Source organism: Zingiber officinale, chromosome 8B (genome assembly GCF_018446385.1).
Source record: "Zingiber officinale cultivar Zhangliang chromosome 8B, Zo_v1.1, whole genome shotgun sequence".
Classification (NCBI taxonomy): Eukaryota; Viridiplantae; Streptophyta; class Magnoliopsida; order Zingiberales; family Zingiberaceae; genus Zingiber; species Zingiber officinale.
This window is the reverse complement of record NC_056001.1, coordinates 19,682,636-19,694,207: the sequence shown is the minus strand read 5'-3', so window position 1 is coordinate 19,694,207 and position 11,572 is coordinate 19,682,636. Positions and strand designations below refer to the sequence as shown.

General features: G+C 45.1%; 1 non-coding gene across 1 annotated transcript; it reads right to left on the bottom strand.

Moving 5' to 3' along the window:
• Positions 1 to 3,140: 3,140 nt before the first annotated feature.
• Positions 3,141 to 3,246, bottom strand: LOC122018296. Its single transcript, XR_006121715.1, has one exon. It is a non-coding gene; the product is annotated as a small nucleolar RNA R71 (small nucleolar RNA).
• Positions 3,247 to 11,572: the final 8,326 nt, after the last annotated feature.

The window sequence follows — 11,572 nt, the reverse complement described above, 5'->3', positions numbered from 1 at the left end:
ACGTAGCATCGCCGAGCTGCTAGTTGATCTCCCCGTACTTCACCCACTTTATCCCCCACGGGGAACTTGATCTTCTGATAGAAAGTGGAAACGGTCGCTCGGAACTCGCTGAGCGCCGATCGTCCCAAAATGACGTTGTAGGACGAGGGAGAATCGACCACCACGAAGTTTGCTGTCCTCGTCCTTCTGAGCGGCTCTTCTCCCAGCGAGATAGCCAGCCGGATCTGTCCGACCGGCTGAACTTCGTTACCCGTAAACCCGTATAGGGGGGTTGTCATGGGTAGCAGCTCGGCTTGATCAATTTGTAGCTGATCGAACGCCTTCTTGAATATGATGTTGACTGAGCTTCCTGTGTCAACAAATACGCGGTGAATAGTGTAATTGACTATTACCGCTTTGATGAGGAGAGCGTCGTCGTGGGGTACTTCAACTCCTTCCAAGTCCCCAGGCCCGAAACTGATTTCGGGTCCGCTCGCTCGCTCTTGGCTGCAACCGACTACATGGATTTGGAGCTGCCGGACGTTCGCCTTCCTTGCTCGATTAGAGTCCCCTCCGGTCGGTCCGCCTGCTATGATGTTGATCTCGCCTCGTGAAGCATTGCTTCTATTTTCTTCTTCTCGAGCGGACGAACGGGGACGTTCCCTAGACATCCGGAGATTCTCCCGTCTCGGAGAGCGATGCCGCTCGGGAGTCTGTTGTTGTCGCCTGTCAGCTACCGTCCGTTCGGCTTCGCGAGGCCTATGTCGGCTGATGGCGACCGACGCCCGCCACCTCTGGGAACGGGGTGGGCGATTAGTGGAAGACTACGGCAATCCCTGGTGTTATATGTGTCCGTCCGGTGAAAGGAGCAGAACATCGGAGTCCATCTCTTCTTTGTCCTGGGCCGCTCGGCTGCTACTTCTTGAACATGAGGTCTTGGATGAGCACGAATTGTTTCGGCTCGCGGTCCTCTGGGTGGCTGATGAGCAGCGTGCGACTTCCGTTCGGCATGGGGAGCCCGCTCGGCTGGAGTTTCTTTTTTCCGGGCCGCTTGCGCTTCTTCCACGTTGATGTATTCGTTGGCCCGGTGTAGCATGTGATCGTAGTCTCGGGGCGGCTTCCAAATGAGCGATCGGAAGAAATCCCCATCCACGAGGCCTTGTGTGAAGGCATTCATCATGGTCTCCGAGGTGGCCGTTGGAATGTCCATGGCCACTTTGTTGAACCGCTGGATGTAAGCTCGGAGCGATTCACGGGCTTCTTGTTTGATGGCGAACAGGCTCACGCTCGTTTTCTGGTAGCGCCGACTGCTCGCAAAATGGTGGAGGAAGGCCGTTCGGAATTCTTTGAAGCTTGAGATAGATCCGTCTGGCAATCTTCGAAACCACCGTTGAGCCGACCCGGAGAGGGTGGTAAGGAAAACCCGACACTTCACCCCATCTGTGTATTGATGCAGGGTTGTCGTGTTATCAAACTTGCCCAAATGACCATCCGGATCGGTGGTTCCATTATATTCGTCGATCGTCGGAGGCACGTAGTGCTTGGGCAGAGGGTCTCGTAGAATAGTCTCTGAAAATTGGCGATTAATCCGCTCGGGCGATGAGTCCGCTCGAGGGGCTTTTCCTTTTCTGTCTTTTCTAGGCATTTCATCCGAAGAAGATCCCCGATCTCTATTGGTTGCTGCAGCTTCGGGGGTGCGGAATAGGTCCCGATGAAATGCAACGGTGGCCTGCGGTGCTTCTGCTCGGCCACCAGACGCGGATGTTGCTTGCTGCTCCAGCCGCTCGGGCGCTACTTTCTGTTTTTGCTCCACAAGCTTGGCGGCCCTCAACTCAATCAGAGCGTCGAGTTCCTCCGAGGAAAGCGTCACCGTGTGTTGTCGTCCAGCCTCGTCCATTGTTTCCGTTCGGATGCAAGAGCGTTCCCACAGACGGTGCCAAATTGATCCTATCCGAAAGCTGAACCGACGGATGTTGGACACGTGGCGCTCCCTGGGTCGATGACGTGGATCTTCGCCTGATTGCACGAATCTCCGGCGAACCTGCACAGAAGTCGGGCCGGGAAGGGGTTCCCGGCGGCGACCCTCCGACGCTCAAGTCAGGCAAGCAAGCAGTGAAAAAAGTGGCTCTAAACGTGTTGAACGCGTACCTCCGGCGAAGTATGAGGCTCTTTATATAGAGTGGTGAGAGAGCTCCTGCACGTCCACCTAGGCGCATACGTGTCCGCAGCCCATACCTCGATATGTGTCTGTCAGAAAGCTTACCTGACGCCATACTGCTACAGTCTAAGCACGTCTTCGATGGGACAACAGAACACCTCATTGTCAGACTTGAAGCATGGCCTAGCCATAAGACTTGACAGCTGTCAGAAGATGTTCTTGTCCTTCTATACTCACTACAGGCCGGGACGTCTATCCGTCCGGCTGGACGGGGAGTTCCGTCCGGACGGCCCTCATCTCACGCGCCTGCCGGACGACACTCCCATCACGTCCGGACTGCCATTTGCATTGATATGCTGGGGAGAATTTGGTAGGGTGCTATGTAAGGACTGTTAGCACTATGTTACCTTATATTTTCGGCCAAGCATGACTTCCACTCGGCCCCTCGTTACTGTTCCATTGAGCGCCGGATCTCGACTCCTATCCGTCCGGCCGGGAGGTCGGCCCATCCTTCTCCGGTCAGCCGCCTGGTCCACCTAGCCTTTTGACTTCCACGTGGCGTCGACCCCTCAAAACGGGGGCCCCCTGTTCTATCCGCCGGATCAGTGGATTTGGATCAATAGTGTTAAGTTCCGCTTGCGATCCAAATCTAAATCATTAAGAACAGATAAGTTAAATTTGGAATCAATAATGTTAAGTTCCGTTTGCGATTCCTATTTTAACTTCTAAATAACACAATAGGTTATTTAGGAAAAGGTTCGACACTTGTACAAAATTTTTGTATAGTGGAACCGGTACGATCTTCCTAGGACTAACCAACACTGTAGCAAGATGAAAGTGAATGGGGTCCCGCCAGAAACAGTAAGGTTACTTCTTTTTGGATTTTCCTTGAAAGACAGAGTTAAGCAGTGGCTTAATTCTTTACTAATAAACAACATTACATCTTGGGAGCAGTGTGAGCAGAAATTTCTGGACAAATTCTACTCGCCGAGTAAAACTGCGCACATTAGGAATTTAATTACAAGCTTCAAACAGATAGACTCAGAATCGTTATTCGAAGCATGGGACATATTCAAGAGTATGCTGAGACAGTGCCCCCATTATGACCTCGAGAAGTGGTTGGTGCTACACACATTCTACAATGGAATCAACTATCACACGAAAGTGTCCCTCGATTCTGTAGTAGGAGGGGCATTGGTGAACAAGAGCCTTGATGAAGCTGAAGAGATAATAGAGAATGTGGCCCAGAACTATCATCAGTGGGCAACTGAGAGATGTGGAGGTTCCTTCCCTAGGTATCCAGTCAAGGCATTAGGAAAATTTGACGTAGATGTAGTCACGCTCATGTCTGCAAAGCTGGATGCTCAGACCAAGAAGTTTAAGACCATTGGGAACAACACAACCAATGCAATAGTGTGTATGCGAAACTTGTGGAAGTTCGGATCATGCTTAACATACTTGCCCCTAGGGCCAATACAAGCACAAATAAACCAACTTGAGCAATGTGATGCGATAGTCGGATATAACGAAAGGCAAAACAATCCTTACTCCAACACATACAACCCTGGGTGGAGGAACCATCTAAATTTTTCTTATCGGGGCAATCAAGATCAAGGACCAGCAAAGCCAAACTATCAACCTGGGCAACAAAGCTACCAATCTGGACAATAGACTCATCAACAACAGTAATCCTCTCAACTATCCAGAATTGAAAAGATGCTTGAAGAAGCTCTCTTGGAGCAAAAAGAAATGAAGAACAAAATTAAGCAATTAAATCAAAGAATGGAGAATTCTGAAAAGCATCAAAAGATGTAAGATAGCCAGATCGCCCAGATAACCCATTCCTTTTCAAGAACGCCAGGAGCATTTCCGGGAAAGCCCGACATAAACCCAGTGGAACATTGCAACCGCATTGAGCTAAGGAGCGGATGGACTTTGGGAGATCTCCAGATGACTGCTCAGAAAGGAATTGAATTAAAAAAAGAGCCCTCTCCTCTCATCCCTAATTTGGTCCAGAACAAGGATAGAGGGGAGATTATCGAGAAAGTTGAAGGGACTCTTCCACTTCCCCCATAAAACCAAACGATTCCTTTCCCCCAAAAGCTAATAACATCACAAAAAGATGAAGAGTTCCACCGATTCCTTGAGAAGATTAAAGAAATTTGCATTGAAGTACCTCTAATAGACGCACTGCACCAAATGCCGAAGTTCGCCAAATTTTTAAAAGGTATTCTATCTAATAGAAGACAGAAGGACGATTTCGAGGCTGTAGCATTAAAGGAGAAGTGCAGCGCTCTGCTCACTGCAGACACTCCCCCGAAGCTCCAGGACCTAGGAAGTTGTTCGATACCATGTAAAATAGGCTTTGAGCTCATACACAGGGCTTTCTATGACTTGGGAGTGAGTGTCAGCCTAATTCCATACTCGTTATGCAAGAAACTAGGACTCCAGAATATCAAACTTACTACTATGGTACTACAATTGGCTGACTATTCATGTAGATACCCAATGGGTATAGTGGAAGACATGCCAGTAGAGATAGGCGGATGCATCATTCCCCCAGATTTTGTTGTCCTGGATATGGAGGAGGATCCCAAGATCCCAATCATCTTTGGAAGACCATTCCTTGCCACCGCTGGAGCCCTCATCGATGTGAAGAGTTACAAATTTTCCCTAGTGATCAGTAAAGAAAGGTTAGAATTTGATTATCTTATTCTCCTGACTGTATTGTAGGAGGATCGGTGGCCGGCTTGAAGGAGAGTTGGATAGACGGTGCCCCCAAATACTCGCTTCTTTCTACAATGTTAGTGCACAAGCGGAAATATAAACAAACAAGTAGAAAGACTAAAACTAAGAAAGGAAATGCAAACCGCTAACACGTTCGTTTACGTGGTTCGGAGATAACTTACTCCTACTCCACGGCTGTCCGTAAGGTGGACGATCCCTCAATTCGTCTGTGGATTAGTCCCCGAAAACTCCGGCTAGCAAAATCCTCCTTATCGGTGGAGAAACCTCGCCACAACTCGATCAAGAACACTTGGATTGCTAGAGCACTAGATGACTACTAATTAGGCTTTAACCAAGTATAATTTCGTCACCTTGGACGACCATCCCAAGCTTCTTCTTATAGAGCTTGGAAGAAATCAGCAAGCTGATTTGCCCGTTACCAGTCGACTGGTCCTTGCACCAGTCGACTGGTGCCTAGCCGTTTGGGCACAGAAGCTCTCTGTGCTTACCACCAGTCGACTGGTCCCAGTACCAGTCAACTGGTATAACCCTAAACCTAGGGTTTCCCATCCTGAGGACATTTCTCTCGCACTCAGACCCTCATGACTCACTTGACTCTTCGTCATAGCTTTGACCTCTTGCCTTCAAGCCTACTTCCTTTGACTCTCATCCCTCAGATGCATCCAAGCCCGTGGCTCGTCTCCAATGTCATCCTTCGCGTATGCCTCGAAGTCGCTTCCCTCGGCCCTTGTCCTTGCTGCCTTGTCCACGATCCCTCGGATGCATACAAGCTCGCGGCTCATCCCCAATGTCATCCTTCACCGGACCCGAAGCCATCAACCAGAGTCACATGTGTATCCTGCAAACCTGCACACTCACATACACATATAAATAATAAGGGTAAACCTAACTTAAACCCTTTGCCCAAACACCAAAACACATGGTCGCACGAACCATTGGGATTGCTCCAACAATCTCCCCCTTTTTGGTGTTTGGAAATACGTTTAAGTTAGAGAAAACAAATAGCAAATAAACATGCTAATACAATGGACTTGCGATGCCAAGGCTACACACTTGAACTTACTCCGCCGAAACAAAATGCAACATGCATTGGAATCTATCACAAGACTCCCCCTACACCTAAGCTCCCCAATGAGCTAGGATTTTACCACAGGGATATTTAAGAACCAATCACAAGGCTCCCCCTACGCAAAGGCACTTAAGGTTTTCCTAACTAAACCTTACTTCTCCCCCTTTGCTTAACATCCAAAAAGTTCTCTAACAATATCCCAATTGTTGAAAACTTGTCATCTAAACTGACCCTAAACTCATGTATTTATCCCCTATGGATCCCATACATCTAAACGAGTTGACATGGTCAAGAACAACGCTGAAAAATACTATCAAGCTGGTATCAGTCGACTGCCTCAAGTACCAGTCGACTGCCCCCTTCAACACAACCTTACAGAAGCATACTATGGTCGAAAAATACTGTTACCAGTCGACTGATACCCTATTTCTGTAAAAATCAACATTTTCAGGCTAACTTCAGAAATGCACCAGAAATTCTATAGACCTCCAAAAATTCCTAAATTTTATGGAGAGGTCTATTGTACCCTTGTCTACTTGGGAAAAATACATTATAAAATGTATCTGTAGGTGCAGCGGAGGTCAGCAAGAGGGGGTGAATTGCCTGCACAAATTAAAACTACCCTCCTCGGATCTTTCAACTCGAAAGTGCAATAGCAATAATAATAAAACTAAAACAATAAAGCTAGAGACTAGGGAGTTAACCTGGTTATAACTAAGAAGGTTGTCAATCCAGGGCGATGAAAAGTGCACACTAGAAAAATCTCCTTCTATGAAGGCGGAGAAGCCTTTAACACTCTTACAACTCAAAACTATTGCTAGGAATTGATTACAGAGTTGATGAAATAATTGATTTCTAATTCCTAGTTCCAGAGGCCTTTATATAGCCTCTGGAAATTCTATCTCGGATGTCCGAGGTGCCTCCAATAGAGGTCCAAGGCGCCTCCATCGAGAGAGTGGATAAAACTTTATCCGAAAGCTCAACGTTCACTTCTGCCAGGTTCGAGGCGCCTCCAACAGGCATTGAAGGCGCCTTCAAGCTGAAGGAGCCTCCAAGCTGGCTAGCAGCTTTTTCCAACTTGCTTGCTTCTTTGCTTCGTCTTCCGAAGTCCCGTTCTTTTGGGTGATTCCGGCCAACCGAAATAGGGCTCACCCGAACCCAATTTTCGGCCTTCTCCTCGAGCAGCCTTCCTCCCCAGCTTAACGTCCCTCAAACGCTGCACACGTTCTTCTCGCCCACTGGTGTACTCTTCCGTAGCTCTCTCGTCCTTCGGACGCACTGAGCTCGTCGTCTCCCTTCCCGTGTCGTCCTTCTCGCTAGCTGCGTCTTCCGCTCAACTTCCTATGCTCCTAAGTTCCTGCACACTTAGACACAGGGGTCAAATACAAAGCAGGACCTAACCAACTTGGTTAATCACATCAAAACACCTGCGGGGTCCAACAATCTCCTCCTTTTTTATGTGCATCAACCCAAGTTCAAGTTAGGGTAGAAAATAGACAAATAGTAATTTTAAAGAGAATTACTAAACTAACATTTTAAGCATAAATTTGCAATAAGTAAAATTACAACTAAATAAAAGTTTAAGAGAAAATTTTTTTTTGAAAAAATTATCTCCCCCTAAACTTGTACTAATCTCTCCCCCTTTGATCACAGCAAAGTAGGGTAAGAGTATGATATTTAAAAATATTTAGCAGATTTTTAAGTTAGAAGAATTTTGCGTAAGATGAATTTTCCAAAATTTTCTAAACAGAATGAAATTTTTCAAAATAATTTCTAAGTCAAAATTAATTTTTAGAATTTTCAAAAAATTTCTAAGTAAATTGAATTTTTAGAATTTTTCAAAAATGTTAAAAAAACTTTCAAAATATTATTTAATTCTAGTTTAATACTTTTTCAGAAAGTTAATTAAACATTTTATTTCAATATTTCAGCTTCCAAGTCGTGGCGAGGCACTACGCCTTCTTGGTTATTGGAGCAACAACTACTTCTTTAGACAAAGCTTCATAAAGAAATTCTTTGTTTAATTTTCTCTCTTGAAAGCCTTAATTAAATAAATTAATTTAGCACATATTTCGAAACCCAATAGAGGTTCCTTCCTACAGGATTATTCAAAAATTTAAGGGGTACATATTTCTTAGGCACTCTTCTAAGTTGACCCTGATGGTTTCTAATGTACCAATTCAATTTTCCATAAATTCTAATTTTTGATTTTGGAAATTTATTTAAACATGCATTATTTTTTAATTTTTTAACTTCAATTTTTAATTTTTAATTTTTTGATTTTAGATTATCGTACATCTCAAGTGGACATGCTTTTGCTAATTTCATTTTCAATTCAGTATTTTCTTTTTCTAATTTAAACAAATCTTTAGAAAGAGATTTGATAAATTTAAATGACTGAGTAGGGGTTAGAGCACGTACCTTACTTACCTGATTTGGTGATGCTCCCCCTTCATCGCTACTTTCTTCTTCTGAGATTCCTCCCCCTTCATCTATGCTTATCTCTGAGCTTGAGTCGTCTTCGAAGAGATGGTTGGCCATTAGCGCTAACCCCGAGAATTCTTCGAGGTCTGATTCGGAGGATAAGTCTGACCATGTCGCTTTTAGGTTTTTGTATTTGGAGGATTCTGGCTTCTTATACTTTACCTTTTCCTTCTCTTTCTGTTTGCTCTTCAATTTCGGGCAGTCATCCTTGATGTGCCCTTCTTCGTTGCAATTGTAGCAACGGACTGTCCATGTCTTTTGATAACGTTTACTCAACTGCGTTCTAAGTTTGTTAGATTTGAAAAACTTATTAAAATGTCTTACCATTAACGCAGCTTCGTTTTCGTCAATCGATGCGTTAGAGTCAGAAGCGTTTGCTTTTGCCTTTAAGGCAATGTTCTGACTAGTCTTCTCTACTCCATTGGGCTCTACAACTCGAGATTCGTGAAGTTCAAAAGTAGAAAACAAATTTTCTAAAGTACTTACCTCGAAGTCCTTAGAGATGTAGCACGCATTTCTAAGGAGACCCACTTTGGAGTTCTGGGGAAGGCGTTGAGCGTGTACCGGATTGAGTCCCGGTTCGTTACTTCTTCTCCAAGGTTGGTTAGTTGAGTTATTAACTCCTTGATCCTTGCTTGGAGTTGTGTAACCTTCTCACCATTGTTCATCCGAAGCTTCGTTAACTGGGTCCGGAGGATGTCGCGCCTCGCTAGCTTAGCTTCTAAGGTACCTTTGTGAAGCTCCAAGAATTTTTCCCAGAGGTCTTTCGCGAAGTCGTAGCTTCCGATTCGACTTACCTCTTGTGGTGGTAGCACGCTAAGCAGGTGGAATTCTGCCTTTCCGTTGGCGACAAAATCGGCTTGCTCCTTCTTTCTCCACGTGTTTTCTTCTTTATCTTTTGGAACTGCATAGCCATATTTCATAATTAAGCAAATGTCAAATTCTGTCTTGAAAAATACCTCCATTCGGCGTTTCCACGTCGCGAAGTCTCCGTCGAACTTCGGGGGATGAATATTCGCTTCGGCCATCATCTTGATCGTTGTGCTTCAGTCGGCGGTTAGTCCTTCTGAGGCGGTCTGGCTCTGATACCAATTGTAGGTGCAGCGGAGCTCGACAAGAGGGGGTGAATTGCCTGCACAAATTAAAACTACCCTCCTCGGATCTTTCAACTCGAAAGTACAATAGCAATAATAATAAAACTAAAACAATAAAGCTAGAGACTCGGGAGTTAACCTGGTTACAACCAAGAAGATTATTAATCCAGGGCGATGAAAAGCGCGTACTAGAAAAATCTCCTTCTCTGAAGGCGGAGAAGCCTTTTACACTCTTACAGCTCAGAACTATTGCTAAGAATTGATTATAGAGTTGATGAAACAATTGATTTCTAATTCCTAGTTCCAGAGGCCTTTATATAGCCTCTGGATATTCTATCTCGGATGTCCGAGGCGCCTCCAATAGAGGTCCAAGGCGCCTCCATCGAGAGAGTGGATAAAACTTTATCCGAAATCTCAACGTTCACTTCTGCCAGGTCCGAGGCGCCTCCAACAGGCATTAAAGGCGCCTTCAATCTGGAGGTGCCTCCAAGCCTGATGGAGGCGCCTCCAAGCTAGCTGGCAGCTTTTTCCATTTTGCTTGCTTCTTTGCTTCATCTTCCGAAGTCTCGTTCTTTTGGGTGATTCTGGCCAACCGAAATAGGGCTCACCCGAACCTAATTTTTTGTCTTCTCCTCGAGCAGCCTTCCTCCCCGACTTAACATCCCTCAAACGTCGTGCATGTTCTTCTCGCCCACCGGTATACTTTTCCGTAGCTCTCTCGTCCTTCGGACGCACTGAGCCTATTGGCTCCCTTCCCGTGTCGTCCTTCTCGCTAGCTGCGTCTTCCGCTCGACTTCCTGCGCTCCTAAGTTCCTGCACACTTAGACACAGGGGTCAAACACAAAGCAGGACCTAACCAACTTGGTTGATCACATCAAAACACCCGCAGGGTCTAACAGTATCTATCACCAATCCCAAGATTGACACAAAATCCAAAACTAGTTAAATGGTTCAATTGAACTTTGACCTAGAGTCCTAGTTTTGGCTTCCTCTTGATGTATTTACCCATACCAACCCACAATGCATCCCTAGCATTGGTTTATATGGCATCTATACATCCAAAACTAATTGTCATGCATTATGACCCCAATGTCATACTTCCTTGCATGAAACACAACCCAATTGTGTCAATTCCCTGAGGTTGAGACTCAAATCCGTCTCCAAATCTTTTGGCACATTTCATGACTCATCTAGAATCCCAAGTAGTACCCACTTGAGATCCATTGGCCATGAGTTCCAAATTGACTTTTTGAGCTCCCTCTAGAGCTCTTAACCTTAGTCACCTCCCTAGGTGACTCATCCACAATCGCTAGGCCACATCGGTGCACCTCCGGTGACACTTGGCCTACAAACCTAACCTTCTTAACCTTGAACACCTTGTCCTTGGTTAATTTAACCTTACCTTTAAATGGATTTCTCTTGCCATTTATTGGCTTCTCCTTGCTATAGTCATATGCAACCCTAGCATAAGACTTTTCCTTAGCATTGGAGACACTAGATCGGTATCCTAGACCCGATCTATCATTGTTGGGTCTTTGACTACTCAACATCATACCTAAACCCTTAGATCCAACATTGAATCTTTCTAGGGGTTTCTCCAACCTATCAAGTTTTGCCTTCAAAACTTGATTTTCCCTTTCTAGGTTCCTAAACCTAGAGTCAACATATCCATATTGGACATTCCTAGACCTACCTATTTTTCTAGACATATGTCTTCCCTTCTTGGGATTAATACCTTGGGTCTCCTTGAGTTTACCATTTCTAGAGTTATCATGAATTGGCCTCCTAGGGTTATGATCTACAATTACCCTATTCCTATCATGATATTTAAATCTAAAGTTATGCATGGGTAAATAATAGCAATTATTCCTAGAATGCATGAAGGAATTTAAATTTGACTTCAAATTTAAATTAGGGTTTACCTTACCCTTTACATTTGGAGCTCCCACTTGACATGAGCCTCCATTTTTCCTCCACTTCTTCTCCTCCTTCTTCAAATGTGCCAACCTTTTGATTTCTTTCTTCCTTGGGCATTTGGTG